The sequence below is a fragment of the Coregonus clupeaformis genome, chromosome 18 (assembly GCF_020615455.1).
Source record: "Coregonus clupeaformis isolate EN_2021a chromosome 18, ASM2061545v1, whole genome shotgun sequence".
In the NCBI taxonomy this organism is placed as follows: domain Eukaryota; kingdom Metazoa; phylum Chordata; class Actinopteri; order Salmoniformes; family Salmonidae; genus Coregonus; species Coregonus clupeaformis.
Genome location: NC_059209.1, coordinates 4,078,485 through 4,087,390, shown reverse-complemented (window position 1 = coordinate 4,087,390; position 8,906 = coordinate 4,078,485). Strand labels below are relative to the sequence as shown.

Here is an 8,906-nt window from a genome sequence, read left to right as displayed (position 1 = left end):
TTGTTCCCAAATAAACTACAATAAGTATGAACACAGAGAGGGAATGGAAAAGTAAAAGGATGGAGGGAGAGAGAGAGAGAGAGATGAAAGAGAGAGGGAGAAAAGTGTAGAAAAAGCGGGTTGAGAGAAAATAACTTCTCAATTTTAATATCTGTGACCAATCTCTTTATATCATAAACGCATCGAATTTAATGATTATTGAGTCTCTGTACTGCTTTGAAATCATCCATGAGCTCCTTCACTCTTATCATGTCTTCTTTCTGACAACATTTAGGACCATCAGATCCACAAAGTCCTCTGCTCCCACCTAGAGGAACAAAGGAGGGATTACAACTGTCACATGGATGACTAAAAGCTAATAAGAACACTGGATGTTTTCTGGTCTATATTTGTTTGTATGTTAACAGCATTTAACCACGAGTTGAAGACATTAACAAAATAAAGTTTGCGGCATATACCAATATTTATCAGATGTGTTGTTATTTCCAGATGTTTTTAATTAATTTGACTCCATCAATGTTTGACACCACACAAATGACAAATATCAGAACTACATACTCTGCCTCTTAGAAAACGTAGACCTGTTTTTGTTCTTTCCTGTAATAATATAATAATATGCCATTTAGCAGACGCTTTTATCCAAAGCGACTTACAGTCATGCGTGCATACATTTTTTTTTTTTTTTGTGTATGGGTGGTCCCTTGGATCGAACCCACTACCTTGGCGTTATAAGCGCCGTGCTCTACCAGCTGAGCTACAGAGGACCACCTGTAAGAAATGAAAGTCAATTCGACAACTCTTAATGTGGCTTCACCAGAGGCAGCTCGACAGCAGGAGAAATGGTAGGTTAATATTTTTATTAAATAAGTCAGGTGTAAGATTCTTTAGGAGTCAATTATAATTTATCCCAACAAAACGTCAACATAATAAGGCCCGGTTTTCAACTTCTCTTTCTAATAAATAACAGGTAAAAAGATCAAATACCCAAGTAGACGCATTATGGCGGAGCGCGCACAAAGAAGTCTACGAAAGGTGTTCTCTTTTACACAGCGATCTGACGCTGAGATGTAATCTATTAAGCCGATATATGTATCCTAAAATAATACATGCAGTGTATTTCTTCCAAACTTTTATAGGCGGTCATGTCATTGAGTGCGCTATAGGCCTAATTGAGTTAAGTTCCATTTTACAGTGTCGGTGTCCGTATACCCATACTTGCGTTTAATTAGTAGGCATTTTAGGTATGCGAAAATAGGGCGTTTTTTATATTATGTGACATTTAGAAAATAATGTAAGATTTTGAAAATTGAGTGCTTTAAATGCCAACAAATTGTATTTATTATTATTGCAACAATAATAACAATATTACACATCAATACAGGGACATTCCTGTGAATACAATGACAAAATAAAAATAATAAAACACCCCCCCCAAAAAATAAAAAATAAAATAACAATAAGAATAATTCATGACATCATTTATATGTGGCAAGACAATGAGGCATTAATATTAGCCATTTCGGCTTTGGTAGAATTCGCTCCACACTTAAGGAAGATAATCGTCTTTACAGACTCCGGTTTTTGACAGATGGTTATCAGCTGAGGGGATGCAGTGTACTTACTGCATTAATTTTTACTAAACAGTACTTTCTAAATAGTATTTAGTACGATTAGTAGACTGTGTAGTTTTAGTAAGTAGTGGGCAATGCAGATTTAAGACATGGCCTAATATGGAACGCCGTTTCGGTCTTTGCGTGTCAAAAAAGATACACATCAAATAACACTATTTGAAGTGTCAAATAAGCTTTTTGACCAATCAGGACCAGAATATGACTGCACATCACATAATAATTTAAGGCGTTCATTAATTTTTTAAGTAGTTATTACACATAGATTACACTATCACTCATATTTCATATGTCACAACGATTAATCGATATGTGTGCTATGATGCTGGTCATAAAAAAAGCTAGCTAGCTGATGGATGCAAACAATGTTCTTCCACAAAAACATAGCAAAACGACATAATCTGTTTCAGTAGCTATAGTTAACTAGCTAACTACCTAGCTAGGTGACATCATCTAAAATAACCCTAATTTATAATACAGTTATTATTTGATTGATGGTGGTCGGACCCATCTATGTGAAGCTAGCCACAATAAAGATTAGCCACAATAGTGGACTTTAAAGTTAGCTTTCAAAATAAAAGTATGTAATTGACAGTGATGCAAATGAATACAATTAGTAGAATTATGGTTTAATTGAATAGATCATGCTAAACGAGGTTGGAATGTTTCTATATAAAATCAACAAAAGACAATAATTTGTTAATTTGAGAATAATCACACTGGATGTATTAGACTTTAGAATGGCATTGTGGGCATACGTATTTCACTGTCTGTAGCTCAGCTGGTAGAGCACGGCGCCTGTAACGCCAGGGTAGTGGGTTCGATCCCCGGGACCACCCATACACAAAAAACAAACAAAACCAAAAAAAAAAATGTATGCACGCATGACTGTAAGTCGCTTTGGATAAAAGCGTCTGCTAAATGGCATATTATTATTATTATTACTGTAAAGCCTTACCTATGGATTGTGGATCAATGTCATAGGGTATTAGTCCACTCAGTGACACCCAGAGAACATTAGCGCCGTAGCTCTTATTGCAGGACTCTGAAAAAACTGAATCTAGCCACATTTATTGTCAACCTACTATGTGTATTGAACACTATTCCAGAGGAAAAACAATACAATGTGGATGTTTTGGAGTCTAATAACTCTGAGGAGGACGTTGGGAAAAAAGCTATTGGGTACTGAATAGACTGATACCCCATTTTATTGATCTCCAATCCTTAGGTAAAGCTGTACAGTGCGATGTGGATGTCAATATGCACAATAGGCTGACTGGGGAGGTGATTTCACACGGTCACAGTCCTGCGATAAGAGCTACAACGCTAATATTTGCGTAAACTCTTCACAGTTGTGTTCTGTGGGTGTCACCAAGTAGACTGATACCCCATTTCATTGCTCCACATTCCAACCTTGTTAAACATTATCTCGTCTAAATATGCCATGATTCTACCAATCGTAAACTTCTGCATCACTTTCAAGGAGGGACTTTTATTTTGAAGGCGAGCCGCAAATTCCACTATTGTGGCTAATCCTTATTGTGGTTAGCTTCACAACACATTACCGGGTCCGGTCGAGCCCCGGCTTCACTCGCCAGTTGAGGCTAGCTGGCTGCTTATAATATAACGTTAGCTTTTGGCAACAGGGTTAAGTAGCTGGCTAGCTATTTATTTTCAGGAACTGAAGTTCAATTTCAATAGGCGAACAACAAGTGGCTACATAGCTAATACTTACTCACAAGGATTCCTAAATCATTGCTAATAATGGTAATTGTTTTCAGGCTGGTTGCATTGGTGTTAGCTAGGTACCAAGCTAAAGCTAGCTAGCTACCCCAGAAGTTGCGGTCGAACAAATAATGCCTAATTACCAACGCGGTATTGTAAAAACATCGTTCCTGGCCGGTGTGTTCTTGTTTGCAGACTTTCTTTTTTTTTTTTTTACAGCTTTGACGGTGCTGCTGATAGTGGTTGTGGCGCTTGGCCTAAACGTGCAAATTCTGCACACAACATTCTATAATGGAATTGTGTTATTTGACGTGTCAAATTAACAGCTTATTTAACGCGTCAAATAGTGTTATTTTGACGTGTATGTTTTTTGACACGCAAAGACCCAAACGGCGTTCCAAAGCGTAAAAACACAGCCACTTTGGGTCTAAGTTGGGACCATGGAGATTGATAGAGGACTCATCTTTGTATCTATTCCATTTAGCATCTCTGTTTTTTAGCATCTCTGTTTGGGCTAGAAGGGATACAGTTTCCAGAAATGACCAGGAATGACTTTTTGTAGCAGGTAGGTTAGGAGAAATTATGCAGCAAGTTAGGATATTTAACGTAGAAGGTTAGGATAATTAGGTTAAGGTTAGGAACGGGTTAGGGTTAACTTGAACGCAAAAGGAAATCAACTTATGACGTCAATTAGACATAAACTGTAACCCGTCTAGCCATGACCAGGTTAGGGCGAATTGGTGTCCAGCCTTGGTTATTTCTACAATGCCGTGCGTTTTCTGTCTCCAGGAAATATCACTTCTTATTTAGTTTAAAATGTGGACAAGCTTTAAATATAAGGTCCGGTGTCCTTAAATCCACAAAAATATGGATCTTGAAAGGGAATTTTATGTATTTTAAACACTTTTCTTCAGTGGATGTAGGTGTTTTTGTCATGTCCCTGGTTTTCCATCAACTTCCACAATAAATAGAAGCCATCAAATATTTCTTCATTATTTTATAGTCCTAGTTAAATTCTCTCATCAATAATGTTTATTTTTATTTAAATGATTTATATTATTGTATTAATTATTGTTGTATTTAAGATGTTCTGTGTGTCCCTGATATAACTTTCCACCCTGTTAGTTCACATTCAGGAAGTGGCATAATTTCTTTGGTGGGAAAACAATTTTCTAAAGCTACAGAAATACTGTTTTATCTATGTTTCATGATGTTTATCTGTATGTCCCATTCAAATCTGTATGTCCCACTCATTTATTTATATTTATTTAACTAGGCAAGTCAGTTAAGAACAAATTCTTATTTACAATGACAGCCTACACCGGCCAAACACAGCCTGGAATCGAACCAGGGGGTCTGTAGTGATGCCTCAAGCACTGAGATGCAGTGCCTTAGACCTCTGTGCCACTCAGGAGCCATATCCGGATGTCCCACTCATATCTGTATGTCCTACTGTATGTCCCACTCATATCCGTATGTCCCACTCATATCTGTATGTCCCACTGTATGTCCCACTGTATGTCCCACTCATATCTGTATGTCCCACTCATATCTGTATGTCCCACTCAAATCTGTATGTCCCACTCAAATCTGTATGTCCCACTGTATGTCCCACTCATATCTGTATGTCCCACTGTATGTCCCAGTCATATCTGTATGTCCCACTGTATGTCCCACTCATATCTGTATGTCCCACTCATATCTGTATGTCCCACTCAAATCTGTATGTCCCACTCATATCTGTATGTCCCACTGTATGTCCCACTCATATCTGTATGTCTCACTCAAATCTGTATGTCCCACTCATATCTGTATGTCCCACTCAAATCTGTATGTCCCACTCATATCTGTATGTCCCACTCAAATCTATATGTCCCACTCATATCTGTATGTCCCACTCAAATCTGTATGTCCCACTCATATCTGTATGTCCCACTCAAATCTGTATGTCTCACTCAAATCTGTATGTCCCACTCATACATTTCCACACTGTTAGGCTAAATTATAGAGAAAATTAACAAAATGTTAAAATATGTCTGATAGAGAAGTAAAAATCCTGTTAAAGTGTCCACTATTATTCTAGCTCAAACTTGCTCACTCACAAAACTATGGCTAATTTAGCAAACAAATGTCCACCTTGTTAGTTTCAACCCTGTTAGCATTATGCACCTAACAAGTTGGAAAATGCACCAATATGTTTTTCTGAAAGTCAGACATGTCCTTTTGCTGATAGAATACTACAAAATATATATATATATATTTTTTCTCCAGAAGTTATGAGGTCCAAAAGACACCACATTGTAGGAATGACCCGCCTAATACAATTTCCTAAAAGATGGCCGACATGAAAAAGACAACGAAATAACCTAATTACATAGTGACTATAATTATTTATATAAAGTGGGCTAAACTTGCATATTTATTTCAAATTTGGCTACCATTACAAGATAGCCTAGGTTACCTTTACAAGATAGCCTAGGTTACCATTACAAGATAGCCTAGGTTACCATTACAAGGTAGCCTGGGTTACCATTACAAGATAGCCTAGGTTACCATTACAAGATAGCCTAGGTTACCATTACAAGGTAGCCTAGGTTACCATTACAAGATAGCCTAGGTTACCATTACAAGATAGCCTAGGTTACCTTTACAAGATAGCCTAGGTTACCATTACAAGGTAGCCTAGGTTACCATTACAAGGTAGCCTAGGTTACCATTACAAGATAGCCTAGGTTACCTTTACAAGACAGGTAGCTACTGGGTTTCATCTTGTTTCATTACTCAGGGTTGTACAATACAGTTCTGAGGACGCTGAAAAGTTAGATCAGGTACAGTATCAGCAGAACTATTGTTGCAATGTGTGACGGCACCGTCAGTGTTTTATCCGAATGTGATTTTTTTTAGAATGCAATGAAACATGCAATTGTGCTTGTTTCCAAGCACACTGCACATCTCCTTACGCAAATTTGTATTTGTATTTGTATTTATTAGGGATCACCATTAGCTGCTTCCTGGTGTCCAAACAGACCAAAGCACCCACATTATATTTAAAATAAAATATAAAACAGTGAACTATGTTTGTACTGAATGAGCTAAAACAGTACATCATATAACATCCCTACACCAACACATATCCACAACACAAAATGTTCAATACCACCATACAACAATATCACAATGTGTGCAAATGCATGTGTCTGTACCTTTGTGTGTGTCTCTTCACAATCCCCTTTGTTCCATAAGGTGTATTGTTACCTGCTTTTTAAATCTGTTTCTACTGTTGCATCAGTTACCTGATGTGGAATAGAGTTCCATGTAGTCATGGCTCTATGTAGTACTCTGCGCCTCCCATAGTCTGTTCTGGACTTGGGGACTGTGAAGAGACCTCTGGTGGCATGTCTTGTGGGGTATGCATGGGTTTCCGAGCTGTGTGCTAGTATTTTAAACAGTTACATTCAGTTTGTCAACACCTCTTACAAAAACAAGTAATGATGAAGTTAATCTCTCTTCTACTTTGAGCAATGAAAGATTGACATGCATGTCATTAATGTTAGCTCTCCGTGTACATTTAAGGGCCAGCCGAGCTGCCCTGTTCTGAGCCAGCTGCAATTTTCCCAAGTCCCTCATTGTGGCACCTGACCACACTACTGAACAGTAGTCTAGGTGCAACAAAACTAGGGCCTGTAGGACCTGCCTTGTTGATAGTGTTGTTAAGAAGGCAGAGCAGCGCTTTGTTATTGACAGACTTCTCCCCATTTTAGCTACTGTAAAGGATATAGATATGCAAAGGATATGCTGATGTTGACACAAAATGTGCAGTGGACAAAAAAACACACAACTCCAAATCTTACATTTCGTGCTCACTCAGTACATCTGGTTATGTTGGTCTTATTTACACAACAATGCAACATATTTGGATGCATCTCTTTTCAACTCTCAAAGACCGTGGTAAGATTTTTTTCTTCTTTATTTCACCTGATTAATACATGCTAATGTTATACAACTTTATATTGATGTGGTGAGTGATTGGAAGGAGTCAGGCGCAAGAGGGCAAATCACAGAATAAAAGGTTTATTAAAAAAACACAGTAGTACGCAGCAATGCGTCAAACACTAAAGTGTGGAAAACAGGCGCACTGGAAAACAACAAGGCACACGGGTGAAAATAACCCGGGGATACAACATACAAAGAACTCCACCGAGCTACTCTATCCTCCACAATAAACAATCACACACAAAGACAAGGGGGCAGAGGGAACACTTATACAGGTACTGATGAGGGGATATGAACCCGGTGTGTGTAATAAACAAGACAAAACAAATGATGAGATGAGGAGCGGCAGTGGCTAGAAGGCCGGTGACGACGAACGCCAAAGCCTGCCCGATCAAGGAGAGGAGGCAGCTTCGGAGGAAGTCGTGACAATTTAAAATATTAATATTTTACCTAAGCAGACTATTGTGTCACTAATTGAGTTTGCACTTTTGGGACCATCCTATTGTTTCCTCTGTACTGGGTAAATAAACTAACTAGTATTTCATATAACAATACATAAGGCACAGATACACATTTTGAGTGTAAAAATTTAAGAGAAAAATCTATACAAACACAGGTGGAGAATCCAACAATGCAGACCATGGATATTGATGAAGGAAAATATGTCAACAAGCCCAGAAAAATGGATGGCGTTGGTGTTACATTTTCAGGTATCAATGCAAGTACACACAGACAGAGAAACAGACACACAAACCACTTACTCAGAGGAGTACCTATTTGTCCCCTCACAATTCTGGATTATATATATATATTTTTTTTTAGCATTACGCAAGAGAGTTTATAATACCCTGTGATTCAGCTAATTTTCAGTGGTGGAAGAGACCCTCTGGAGTTGCTGCAGTGTCTCTGGGGCTGCTGTGTGTTCTCCTACTGGCTGAGATCATAGGCCTGTCTGTCTACTGTAAGTTTATAAGTTTATGATGTTTTCACTAATACATTCTTCATCATCAGTAGTTTAATACTTAGATGTTCTAAGGACCACAATAGGGAAATTATTGTGTATACTATATCCACTATGTGTATACTATATCCACTATGTGTATACTATATCCACTTGTGTGGCTGAATTTTGTTTTATAAAATTGTCAAACAAATCTATATGTTTCTATTCCGACAGATAACCGAGTCATTGGTCATTACTACTCTGCAGAGAGATCCCAGGCGTCCAGTTATAACACCCTGACTAAAGAGAGAGACCAGTTACAGACCAGTTATAACACCCTGACTAAAGAGAGAGACCAGTTACAGACCAGTAGTAACACCCTGACTAAAGAGAGAGACCAGTTAAAGACCAGTTACAACACATTGACCAAAGAGAGAGACCAGCTACAGACCAGTTACAACAACCTGACTAAAGAGAGAGACCAGCTACAGACTGAGAGAGAGATTCTTAACAGGAGGCTTACCAATCTCAGTGAGTAAACCTACAGTAATACATTATCATTAATCCCACACACTTTACAGTGTGTCTGTATTCTTTCATTAAGTGTTTAGTGTGAT

General features: G+C 38.1%; 1 long non-coding RNA gene across 1 annotated transcript; it reads left to right on the top strand.

Annotated features, from left to right (window-relative positions):
* Positions 1-777: 777 nt before the first annotated feature.
* LOC121562818 lies at positions 778-8,639 on the top strand. The gene is made up of 4 exons (XR_005999643.1): positions 778-842; positions 7,963-8,056; positions 8,206-8,307; positions 8,524-8,639. It is a non-coding gene; the product is annotated as an uncharacterized LOC121562818 (long non-coding RNA).
* The last annotated feature ends 267 nt before the right edge of the window (positions 8,640-8,906 follow it).